Source organism: Notothenia rossii (assembly GCF_949606895.1).
Source record: "Notothenia rossii genome assembly, chromosome: 5".
NCBI lineage: Eukaryota > Metazoa > Chordata > Actinopteri > Perciformes > Nototheniidae > Notothenia > Notothenia rossii.
In genome coordinates, this window is record NC_136903.1 from 69,515,735 (window position 1) to 69,529,276 (window position 13,542).

General features: G+C 39.5%; 1 protein-coding gene across 1 annotated transcript in view; it reads left to right on the forward strand.

Annotated features, from left to right (window-relative positions):
- Positions 1–5,041: 5,041 nt before the first annotated feature.
- ppp1r16b (protein phosphatase 1, regulatory subunit 16B) overlaps positions 5,042–13,542 on the forward strand; it is a 78,775-nt gene continuing 70,274 nt past the window's right edge. Inside the window, exon 1 of the mRNA XM_079682093.1 lies at positions 5,042–5,203. The gene's annotated coding sequence lies outside the window, so the exon portion shown is untranslated. The remainder of the gene's footprint in view (positions 5,204–13,542) is intronic.

Sequence of the window (13,542 nt, forward strand, 5' to 3'; positions counted from 1 at the left end):
GTCACTGGCACAATATGCAGCGAAGAGAAGAAAGAGGCAACCGGAGAAAATCTTTATATTGATGCCGTCCATATGAAAGAGAATGGGACTGTGTTACCAAAGAGGAGTTGCAGTATAATCCAGTTTACTGTCAAATCCTCCAAAAGATGTTCAGAACTGCAGGTTTGACTTCAGAGCTGGGTTTTCGTTCACTCTCAGCGTGACGTGTGAGTGGTAATCTTTGGCTGCTATCAGAGGATGGAGAGGAGCTCAATAATCTGTTGATGTGGCAGAATCTGAATGATGCAGCGTGCCTCCAATGATGATAAGCCCAAATTCTGTACTTAAAGGTGGGTTAGGTAAGTTTGAGAAACTGGCTCGAGATACACTTTTTGTTATATTCCATGGAATGCTCTTAACATCCCGATAGCAAAGAATATCTGTGCTTTGACAAAAAATCCATAAATCCTTTTTAGCCGGCCCGGCTAAAACAACTGGATGGCCTACCTGCCTGTCAGCCTTCCATCTGTGCACAAACTTATCTCGTGCCCTCATTGGTGATGTGCGCATTCGTGTGTGTTGGAGGAGGGGCTCTGTAGTGGCAGATTTGTTCCAGTTGTGTATTTTCAAATTCTAGCGCACTCGAGCTGGTTTCTCTTAAGTGGAATTTATGCTACTTAGATATTACCATTTGAAAGGAAAGTACCATACTTTTTATCACACTACATTTATATTACAGCTGTAGTTCCTAGTTTCTTTTAAGATTAAACCAGTTGTTGTCCATATTGTTAGCTTGTTAATGTGTAGCTGAGGCCCCTTGTGTTTCTATTAGTTGTTGAAATTCCACCAAAAAGAAATCTAATCCTATAAAATGGTTTCAGTAAAATAACAGTTTGAGCTTCAAAGAGATAAGATACTTGAATATTTCATACAAAAAAAACAAAGATAAAAAATAAGTATATTAATGTGGAATTATTCATTAAATTAGTGGATGGCAAATCAAATAGTTTCAAGTGTTTCAAATCTAATATAAGAACAACAACCTTTTATGTGTTGTATGGCCTTGTTCCAGCTGCTAAATTCATAATCCTTCTTCTTAATTTAGGCACCGGCAATATGCAAATAACCTAAAGTGCTCCCAGGAAACACATTTATTTGTGGATTTCCTTGGACCATAATGATGAGACAAACCTTTCAGCTCTCAGAAGAATCGCTTGCACAGCAGAAGTTTTCTAAAAAAAAGAAACCTTAATGTCAATGGGTTCAGGGTTTTTTGGATGAGGTTCAAGTTGAGTGTTAGTGGAAAAAGGAGTGAAGTGAAATGTCTTTCCACTTTATTACAGGACCAAAATAGTAAGAGTGGGCTGGATAAAGTGTATTTTGCTATTTATTTTCATGTAGACTTCTCCTGCATTATGCAAAGCCAGTATTTAAAACATATTTTATATCGTGGGCAATGCAGATATTCTGTGATGGTAACCAGAAATAGGAGAGAAATTATTTTCTCTTTTAAAAATCTTCCTCCATGCATTCACAGTTCATTCAGTTCTCTCAAGTCTGTCTGCTGAAATGCTGCTCTCCCCAGGAGATGCAACCCCCTCTGGAGCCCTTACAGGCAATTCAGCAGCAGACACTATTTCAATTTTCCATGCCTGTAAAGTGCTCCTATTTGCTTTGTGAATCAACTAGACTGGAGTGGCTACATGTGTTTTTTGTCACCGTTACATTTGCATCACTATGACGTATATGTGCTCATGTGTTCCCTGGGTGCATTGCTTTGAGGGTCTATGCACATCAAAGCCTTTCGTCACTCAAATGTATTTCACTTCTTGTTCCTTCACTCCGCAGAATGATGTATGTGCAGAGTTTGACACAACAATATTAACATTCAGATATAAGTTGAATCATGACATGAGAAGCTGACTCTACTTAAATTACACTGTGATTAATAGTTGTCTGATTGATATAAAATTGGCTGCAAAGAGTTGATAATAAGAGCTCCATCTGTGTTGATGTCCTAATATCTTATTATCTTATTGGTTGGATTTAATAACTTGGACTCAAGTCTTGCTCTTGGCAGTTACTTGGCACTGATCCAGTCGTCACCACAGAGAGAAGAGGAAGATCACAGAGAGGGGTCGATCAATGCAGGATAGAAAGACATGATGTGTATTGTTGAAGCAGATTTACAATATAGTTTTTAATAGCATCAGACAAAGAAAAATGATCTTCCCTTAACCGCTTCTTCAGGAAAAGATCTGCAGCAGCATCAGATGTTTTCTGTCTGTGTTTTCTGCCATTAGTCACGAACACTGTGCCTCCTCGGCTGCCTGCAAACCATAAACACTGATGATGGAAAGCTTCTCACTTTAAGACTCGCTTTCAATTTCAGCGCTTAAGAATGAGATTAATCATTTTAAAGCACATTACACTTATCTCAAGCCCCCCGTGGATAAAGTTAAAGGAATAGTTGCTTTCTGTCGAGATTTAGACACAAGAAGATTGATACTCTCATGTCCGTCCATGGATTATAGACTTCGACTCACAAAATGGCTGGATTAGTTTTGCTCAGAATACAAACTAGAAATAAAAAGAAACTATCATTGGTTATTCAAAGGCAACAAAACCCACCTATACCATCTTTGAAGCTAACATGCTATATCTTTATATCAGGGTTATAAGACTATTTCCTGGCAGTGACTTCCTGAGATCAAAGCTGCTCCTAGTCTGCTATACTAAACTAAACAACGTTATTTAAGCTTCATAAAAAGTATGCAAACATGAGAATCTTTTTGTCAAGAACTTCCTAAAAAAATATAGAAATACACTTTTAAATGGCGCCAGAAAGATTTTAGTAGCAATTTGCGGGACACTGCACTGACTTAATCCTTAATCTCAACTCTTATTTTACCAGCTTTGTTTAGTGGTGCCACTCCAAACAAAACAACCAGCCTTTTCTGCACCTTAGGAGAAATGGTGCAAGTGCAGATCCATAAAATATGCAAAGGGTGAAGTCTTAAACCTACCCGCAATTTTCTGCCACCATGGGACCAGAAAGATTTGGGTTAAAAAGAGAAAAAAGGAAGTGTACAGGGTGACCAAATACTTTACTCCATCAACCATTACAGCTGACCCAGATTCTCATATCACAGTGTTTCCATGTTTAAACTTGTATTTCCCATTGTATCATACTTTACAGGTTTGCATATATTTATTTTAATACATGCTGTATATCTTGGGTTACAAATGCAATAATAAAATACTTTATTCAGGGTTTTTTCCCATGAGTATTGCAGATTGACTTCCTTACCTGTCATGATGAAAAGGTTTGATGGCGTCTTCATATCTTGGTCTTTGACCTAAAGCATTTGACGAGAAAGACTGTGATGATCAACGTAGCTGAGAAATACAATTCTTGCATCACTGAGGAAACCCCAGGGGTCTACACAGTAGACAGCATTTTCTTTACAAGACAATACAAGCAATATAATCATTGAATTATTGAAAAGCGAAAATAAATAAGGCTCCCCCTTCACCACCTCAGACAGCTTTAGATATTCAGAGTCTCAGTGGGGCAGACAAAGACCTTCCACTTAAGAGGGGCATCAAGAACTGGTCCAGGAAACACTCTTTTTAAATTGTTGCTTACTTGTAGCATATACATATATTTTTTGAAGACAGGGCTGAGTGTTCGTCTTTTGCTTTTGGAGTGTAGAATGTTTTACTTTTTCTTATATCTGACCCATCTGTATAATTTGTATATATTATTATTTTGTACATACTACAATTAATTTGCCGTATGTTTATTCTTTTTCAATAGAAATATAATTGCCCAGGTACAACTATATCACTTTCCTTTTTTGCATTTCCATCCTTTTCAGGAACTGTTTAGAAAATAGCCCGGCTAGCTTGTGCCACTTTCAATAGGCAGATCTCTGCACCGGAACCAAGATAATGACACTTGTTTCTCTTCACATAATGGGTGGGTGTTTGCTTGAGGTTTGACCTAAAAAGGACAGAAGACATGGTAGTAAAGACACAAAGAAGAACAAAGGAAAAGAGACACAAGTAGGCAAAACTCTATAGAATAAAATAGAAATCTCAAATGGTGGGAGAGACATCTGAGAGACTCAGAGAGAAACTCTCTTCCTATACTCTCTAACCAGAGAGACTGGGCAGACAATGCAATGATTCTTATTGTCAGCTTCAGCATATCTTGACATACTTGATACTGCTGGATAATACATTAAATAGAAAGCCTGTGGAGAGTTTTCTGAATATTGAGAAATGCACAGTTAGTGTATGTATGTGCCAAGGTATGCAAGCACATTTAGATGTATAACAGGGGACCTTGAATGGGTCAAAGGTGGCCCTGAAAGCACAACACATTATTTAATGAGAACACATGTAAATAAACAAACACAACTAGATACAGAAATGTAGCACAGATGACAACAAACACTGTTTCCAGGGAAACCTGAAAAAGTGATGATCAGGCTTGTTGTCCCACCTACAAAACGTACAATTTAGCGCATATTGCAAGGATGGCTGACATCAATACCAAAAAAAATACGACAGCTGCAGTACCCGTTAAAAAACAGACAGACATGTCAAATGCAGTATGCACACAATACCAGGGAATTATATTGCATCCAGGCACATTTTGCAGTAGTTCTATGAAAGCTGCAGTAGCTTGTAGCATGAGAGCACAGACAGATTATGCTGTGACCGATTTTTGAGAGAAATTCAAGTCGCAATGTTATTACCATGTATTATTTCCCGATTCAAGCAGTGCATGCAACAGGCCTACTTTGTTTGGGCAGCTAGTTGGCCTTTACTAAAAGTTGAGGAAGATATGTTGGGCAATTTGGAACACAGCGAAAAAGGTGTATTTCCCTAAATGTTGAACAAAAAAATTTGCTATTTCTTAAAAACGAAATTGTGTGGGTGGTTTTGGGTACCCCTGGCGGTCTCGGGCCCCACTTTGTGCACCCCTGCCATGAACACAGTGCGCTTCAGTCTCCTCCTCCCTCTCAGCCCCGCCCTCCAGGAGTGAGAGAGACTCTGCAGACACACACACTCAAACACACACATCCACACACTGAGCTTTTCTCCTCCTCAGCCCTGCTGTGTCTTTACTAACGGGACAACTTTAAACCTCCGGGATATCTGCCGGTTTCCGCTTTTCCCTCGCCTCCATGTGAACATCTCGACCCGGAGAGAGGTGAGTGCTCACATTTAGTTTAAGGGGGGAACCGTTACTGGTTGAAACTAAACGAGGAGGAAGAAAAGGGGATTTTTTTCTCAGTAGAGGAGGAGGAAGCGGGGCAGGCATGAGGAGGAGGACAGGCATGCCCGACTCCTGCTCCTCTTTGAGCAGTTTTAGCTAGCTCACTTTAACGCCTTTCGAGGGTAACGAAAAGCGTCAATAACGTGCAATTACACCGGGGAAAACCGTCGCTTCCGCTACTTGTGAATTTAACTCCGGTGTGAGATTAGCAGAGTGGCTTCAACATCCTCCACGGGATGTTGCCATTACACCGCTGTAAGGTTTCACATGGCTTTTCATACTACCGCTACTGCATTTCTGCAGCAGATACTTTGGCCACTTGGACGTAGTTTGTAACTGCTGAGAGCTGCAGGGATTTACTTTTAAAAGTGCTGCTACTTTATGAGTATGAGCTACAGAAGCGAGGAGAGCTCAACAAGGATGCAAATGTTAAGGTTTTGTAAACTGATGTAGCAATGTCTAAACTTTTGAATGGAAAATGTTTGCACACCTTTAACTATTTACATATCTGACAGTGTTTTAGGTGATGTCCCTAAATAGGTTTGTTTACATGAATCACCTGATGAGTTAGGGACTGCTAACATTTATTCTCATTCTCGGGTTGTGTCTATTTAAATAATTTGATTAACTGCTTAAAAGATAGTGAACATTTGCTAGTTTTGACCAATCAACCGTCTCTAATTCAATTCAGAGTGATTTAAAACAAAAAAAGCTGCAAATTTTTGCACAGGAAATGTTAGAACAGTCATATATTTGAAATGTTTCATTGATAAAGCGATTATTATTACTATTTGCCAATTGGCCAACAGTCCAAAATCCATTGATATTTGTTATAGAATTATATTAAAATCTTTCCATTCAAGAAACCGGAAGCAGCAATTAGGGTGAAGTATTGAAACTAATAATACATTTGATTATCGATTCAGTCTAAGATATTGTAAGCATTGGGTTGAGAGGTCATGTGTGGTGACAATTTTGACAATTAATTTTAATTTAACGTTACAATATCTTTAATTGTCTCGCTTTTTCTGACCAAGAGTCCAAAACTCAAAGACATACAGTTTCCAATGAACAGGGAGAAAGGTTAACATATAGATGACTATTAGTTATCACAATAATGTTTTTTTCAATCACATTATCAGCACCATAATACAGATGAAGCACCGCTAAATATCTACAAGATCCTTTCGTACCATAATGAGATCAGAACCATTCACAAGATCTTTCTCTTGCTGTCACTGCCTCATGTTCACACAAAAGACTGAATACATCATCCCGTTGTTAGTGTCACTCAGTTCCAGATGTACACTTTGTGGTGGTAGGTGGCATCCCTGTCTGATTGTGTTGGCCTTTTAAATGTTTGATGTGTGGAGACATCCCGAGGACTTTCTCCTGCTGTTCCTCCCAGCATCTGCACTGGCTGTCAGCTCCCGTTAGAAAGTGGCTGTTAGAGAGAGACACAGTGCAATCTGCCTACACAGTACACAGCAAACGTGCAGGTACCTGAAAACGACCTGCACGTCTGCATCACTGACACAGATTGAGACTGTAATGATTGTTTACATAAATGCTGTGTTGAATGCACATGGCTCGGGGGTAAATATACTGTTGAAAAAGTTTTAGCTTTGACATGTGATGTTCGCCAGTGCAAGGTGTCTTCAAAGCAGACACAAAAAGGAAAGACAGTGCAGTTCTATTTATAGAAGCTGCACTGCTTGACCAGTGCTCCCTTATGGCGATATGTATTGATGTTTTTACTTCGCATTGATGAGATTAGATAATTGATCATATAATTACAATACCAATCCAGTTCGATGGACTGTTGGTGGATTACAAGACACTTTGTACGTTTGGCTTGACTCTTAGCACCTTATTACAAAATCAACAAATATTGCTATGCCTTAAGCTGTCTTCACATGATGTGCAATTTGCATTAATTGTTTGGACCTAATGCACACTCATAAACAACATATTAGCAACATTATGAATTCCCTTCTCCGCATTACAGCCAACAGTTCCTCTGGTATTTCAGACAATAAATCATCAGGCTGTATAGTGTAATGGCAAAATGAGATTCCTCTGAGTGAGCCGCCTCTGATCTCTGAGGAGCCCCACTGCTCTCCTTCAGTACTCCCTCTCCGCTGATGAGCTGCCTCCATAATATATTCTCTCTAGTTTTGTACCCTAACCGATGCTTAATTATTCCGACACGGTGATTTGGCTGTTGCTCATAAAATATTGAAAGAGAAGCGGCCCAGGAGGCACCCTAAGAGACACCGGCTTCACTTCATCCTTAAACACGACTCTGAGTGGAGCTGGGTGCCGTTTCTGACTCGCATCAAAGCAAGTCATCACAGACACACAACCACCACACACAAGTTTTTAAATTACATTTTTGAAGTCTCATGTTTGAATTGGAAATCTGTTTTTCTTGACCCCCTGCTGCTTAAGATGTCTTCTCTGAGCTGCGCCTGAAACCAGTGAGCTTGATTACTATCAAAAAGAGATTATACTAGATCAGGATTCTGATTACAGCTACCAACCAGGCACCAACTGCTAATCTGAGGTCTTAATACGGAGGCAGGCAAATCTCAGGGCAGCTATCAAGGCTACTTAAAGGCGTCCACGGGCCTGTCTCTTGACCTTTTTGTATTCAAGTTTTTTTTTTTAAATACACACCTGTTGGTTTTCCCTCAGTGTATATGGGTTTGAATATTTGTGTTTGTCTTCAGAGTTGTTTGCAAATTGGTCAAATGCATTTGATTTAACACACATTTTTCAGTAAAACCATTAGAGAGCATTAGCATTTTTACTTTAAGTTGTGCGCCAGTGATATACAACAGAGCTTGTATCTGGATCTTCGAGTGTGAGACTAATTGAAACTAAATTAAAACCAGTGGGCATGTCAAAAATACAATTTCACTTCAGATTGTTTTATTTGGGGCTTTTTGTAAATGCTTAAATGATCAGTAGACATAATGGTGGATCCCCTGCTGCCTAATGCATGCTGGGATATCTGAGCCCCTCCTGTGACCACGCACTGAGAGGATAAAACCAAAAACAGAGAGAACAGCCTCATCATAATGATTCCCCATTCGAACACTGCTATGTCTCTGTGTTTATTTGTGGGGCTCTTATTTGCAAATGGTTAATATCAAGTTACCAGGTATATTCACATTTGGGGGGCTCTTATTTGCAAATGGTTAATATCAAGTTACCAGGTATATTCACATTTGGGGATTAAGGTTTTAAAAATAATCGAAGGATTACAAACTTTTGTTTGGCTCCAAAAGGTTTCTTCTATTTTCTAGGACGTCAGCCACACCAGTATTTTATACAACATATGTCTAATAAGGACAATGTAATGTTTTAAATTACAAGTTAGTTTAAGTTAATATCAGTGAACAAATGGACTTTTATGAAGTCCACCTTTGTTTTATGTTATGTGCATATTTGCCTTGTTGACCAATTGGGAACTCTGAAAACAACAGCTTGTTCAGACAAAAAAGACCTTTGCTGAACACCTGGTTTCCAGAATATTGTGATATATGAAATATATATATTGTCAAATTTTCTTGACATTGTATTGAACAAATGATTAATCAATAATGAAAACCATCATTAGTTGCCATTATAAAATCTCTAAACCCACTCAGACGTAAAACGCCACTCATTACACTTGCCCTTTAACACCCACTCAATAACTCATTCCAACTCCTACAATCATGCCGAGTGAGTGAATGAATGAATGAATTATGCTATGCCCCTTCCTGGTGTAACCAGATACAGAGACTTTTAATATCCTTGAATATGTTTTTAACTTGTCTTAAGTTAGCCAAAACATTAGACTATTTTCTTAGTTCATTTTACATTTGTTCAGTAAACATTTTGGAACACCCTGTCTTCACTTGTGTATCTGTGTTTTTGCCCTGACCTACTTGAAGTACACTGTGTTATTGCAGTTAAAGCAACAGTAAAATACATACATTTATAGGCTTTCTTGCATATAGAGTGTTCTATTATGACTCAGTGTTTTTACATCCCTTTTGGTGACCCTCTGCTGTATTACATGTTTCACAGTTAAAACCCAACATCTCATGCAGACCCACCAATCAGAGTCAGCAGAGTGTTGTGAACAGGAAGTATGCTCATAGAGTTTGTGGTCTGCACTCAGTGTTCAGGAAGGCCTTTGACCGAGGGTGGCATTGTGAAGGTTTTGTCCTCACATTGTTGTGGAACGCACACAAGCAAGCCTCTCTGTGGTCCAGTAAGAATTCAGCACATGATTATCATATGTACATGACATTCTGGGATTTTCTTGTGTCTTATCTCAGTTAACTGAAGAATGTCTCCTTATTGCTTTCCAACTGTTCTTCATAAAGTCTATAACTTCCAAAAATATAACTCAGCCTTAAAGAATCATGCTTTTATTCTGCTATCCTGATGGGCAAAATGCCTTTTAGATTAGACGAACACAGCTGGGGAACTTCAAAGGCCAAATTCAGCCAACATTGAAAGTGCTGCTGCAATAGTCTGTGTGTGTGTGTGTGTGTGTGTGTGTGTGTGTGTGTGTGTGTGTGTGTGTGTGTGTGTGTGTGTGTGTGTGTGTGTGTGTGTGTGTGTGTGTGTGTGTGTGTGTGTGTGTGTGTGTGTGTGTGTGTGTGTGTGTGTGTGTGTGTGTGTGTGTGTGTGTGTGTGTGTGTGTGTGTGTGTGTGTGTGTGTGTGTGTGTGTGTGTGTGTGTTTCTTTTGAAGGCCTTTTTTATGAATTCTGCCTCTGCTGTTTGAGAGGGGGCTTTTAATGTCTGGTTTGCTCTGTTTTCCTTCAATGTCTGCACCTTCCAACCAATGGTGTACAATTGACTGCGCAGTGTGCTGCTTGGTTGTGCCTGGTAGCGCCATGGCTGCATATAGCTTTGTGTGTGTGTATGTGTGTGTGCGCATACTCAATTGTAATTTTTTGCCCTTTTTTGACGATGGCTCGCTGTGCTTGAAAACCCTCAGTACACACTCAAACTGCTCACACACATACCATGCTCTGTTAACCACTAATGTTTTTCCCATTAAGGTTTCAAAGTTTTATAAACCAATGAGAACTAATGCTCCTTTCACTCTGATTTCTTGAGTGTGTGATTCCTTTGAAGTGTGACCAGCTGTATCTGTTTTATAAATAGTGATGACAAGTGAGCAGAAGTTTGTCTGAAAGCTTACTTTGAGAAGTCCTCAGAAGAGAGCAAATGTTTTAAGTGTCTAGACATGATGCTGTTATGTAAACTGATCGGCACGAGTTGCAGCTTCGTACTATAAAGACAGTCGTTTGAGTCATCTCACCAACCATTGGATTGACCCTACTTCAGGCTTGGTGTGTGTGTTGTTTAGGACATTAGGGTGTGAAGATATTTGGATTAGCCGTTCTGTCAAAACCTCCAATCCTGGTCCTCCTGGCCAAACTTTGGTTAGCGACTGCACTAAGCACGAAAAGATCAGAAGATGTGCATCAAAATCCATACAAAAGCGCTGCCACATCTGCTTGTTGCAACTATGGCACATCTCTGTATGTTTTCTTCTTTTTTAAAGTAGCTCAACAGCCCGTGCCATTACCATTACATTTTTCCCTGCTCTGAGTCAAAGTCCCAGCTGGGTTTCAGTCCATCTATCTAATTACCTCCACTTAGGAAGTGATGGTATTTATATCCTGTTTGTTTGTGAGCAGGATATCTATAAAATCATTATCGACCATTTTAGAGAAAAACAGACCGTACTGTGATATTGATGCAAATTCAGATTTTAATGAAAAAGCAGCAATCTTGATCCCAAAACTAAAATCTTTTCTATTTTTTTTACATAACCTGTTAGGTTGATTCTATTAAATACTTCCAATGCAATCAACACACCACAAACTGGAGATAGTTTGGAAAAGTCAAATCAAGCTTCTATTTTCTCAAGTTAATTTAAATCTAAACCTGAGATGTGCTTTTTCCACATCCCTGCAACACTGCTTTATTTACTGTTATTACCATTTAAGGTTCGGTGGAATTATTATTGGAAAAATAACAGTTGTGTACAGGTTGTCCGGCGGTGGCTCACTCGGCTGCCCACTGCTACTGGTACTAAAAGCAGAGACCACATTTCACTGTGTTTGCTGTGTGCTCTGCATGTGTGACAGTTAAAGAGGGTTTCATCCTCCGATTCTATATTAGTGGTGCGATATGTGGAAGTCTAAAGGGAGCACAAGAAGAAATTAAAACTACTTTCACTACCCCATTTGGAAGATAATATTGTGTGGCATCAAAAAGGCTTGCATGGTATTTCATGCTCAGTGACGCCTTTCTTGCCAGCAGTGCTATAACTAATAATTTGATATACACACGTCTTTTTTCCACTGGTTGCATTTTGCTCGCTCACTAACCGAACCACAATATACCAAGATCTGATTTCTTTCTTAGTCACTTGGTTCATATATTGGGGCAACTGTTGCCATGGCTACGGCGGCTCATGTCGGTGCAGCGGTAGTCGGTAGCTTCCATGAACTCTGCTACTTTTTTGTTGTCGTTTTTTTCTATTGTGCCATGTATGGAATATGGCATGGAGAAGGAAGCATGGTGATTGGATTGCAGCAGACCATGAGGCAATCACTGCCAACAGCACTTTCCCTCTTTATTGCATGACATTAATGGAACTTTTAGGACTTGAATACTTAACTGTCCCAGACTAAGTGTGAAACTACATTAGATAAGAAATTAATGGACCTAAAGAAAGTAGCAAACATTTCAGCGTCCCTTTTTTATATGAATTTATCTGGTTGTAAGAGCAGACTGTAGAGATCAACTCTACTCTCATACATTTTTTGTCAGCTTTGGCTTTTCTGAATCCAACACATACAGACAGATCTTTGTTCTGCAGTGTAGTACAATGAGAAGTCAACATGGTTAGCTCTGGCTCTGGCCTTGCTGCAGGATCGTGCAAGATCAGAGTGCACCCATCTTGGTTTAGTAGTGGATTAGAAGTGACACTTACTGCAGGCTGGCTGAGTCTAAGTCGTGTTTACTCTGGCTGGGTCTTAGCCTCAGACTCAAACCATCATTAGGCGGCAAAATGACTCAACTGTGGGACAGAACTTCTGACCGCGAAAGAGAAGACTTAGGAAGAAAAACAGTAGGAAGAACAATGTAGAAAACAAAACCAGAGGATATTCTTGAATTGAATTGAGATTAGAGTGGATAACTAACTTCAGCGGGGGAGGTATCTAGAACCTGGAGGCCAGGGCGTGCTGTGTTCAAACCCTTTTATAAATAAACAGACAGATTGGTCTAAAATAAACATGAATTACTCATGTCAGTGTAGAGCAGATGGACAAATAACCCCACCCTGGACCGGGACAGGACAGCGGGCCTTAAACATTGGCTGCTGCTGTTGTGCAGACAGGCTACAGGCCAAGAGACTGTGCTTTTTTGTTAAATACAGAAAAATCTGCAGACAACAAAAAGTTCAGACATTTGTCCAATTCAAAATGACTTGCAGTAAGGATCAGTGTCATATCAGAAAAGGTAGGGATCCCTGACCCAGACCTGCTGATGCAAACGTCTAATGGTGGGCTACTGGAACAAAAGCGGTCCATTTATTCAAAAAAGGAATATAATGACCTACCACCAATAACTGAGAGGAAAATAAAATGGACAGTACAGACTTGCATAACATCAAAGCAGAGTTAAAAGAAAATAAACTACTTTCTGGACATGGCAGCCTATGAGTCTTTACTGCAGAGTGCCTGCTGGTGACAAGAGGTGAATCAGAGTCCTTCAAAGTTACACTAATTGATTATTAGGCAGAAATACAAATGAGTGAGTCTAGAGGTGAATATTTTAGCTGCTTACACAAAGGAAATCTGCAACATTTCTGCTTGAATGATCTGGGATAGAGTTTCACAATAGTTCAGGAGTTCACACAAAGCTCTTCTACTGTATATGGAAACAGTTGGTCATGTCTTAATGTCTGTGTTTAATAGAATATGCAACACATGTGCTAGAGATGGTATGTCGTTTGTGAGACAAGGTAATGCATGGTAAATGTACCCTGGGGAATCTTGACAACTAATAGTGCTTTGTCTTATAAGTCAGTCTTTGTTGATTTTATCATCTAGACGTGTGAGCACGGAGGGGAGTCTGCTAGTTTTATATTATTGCAGTGATCAAAGAACCGTTATGCGCCTGAGAAAACATTAAAGGAGAAGACTTCACGTGAGGAAACATGGATGTTACCAATAGATAATTTAAT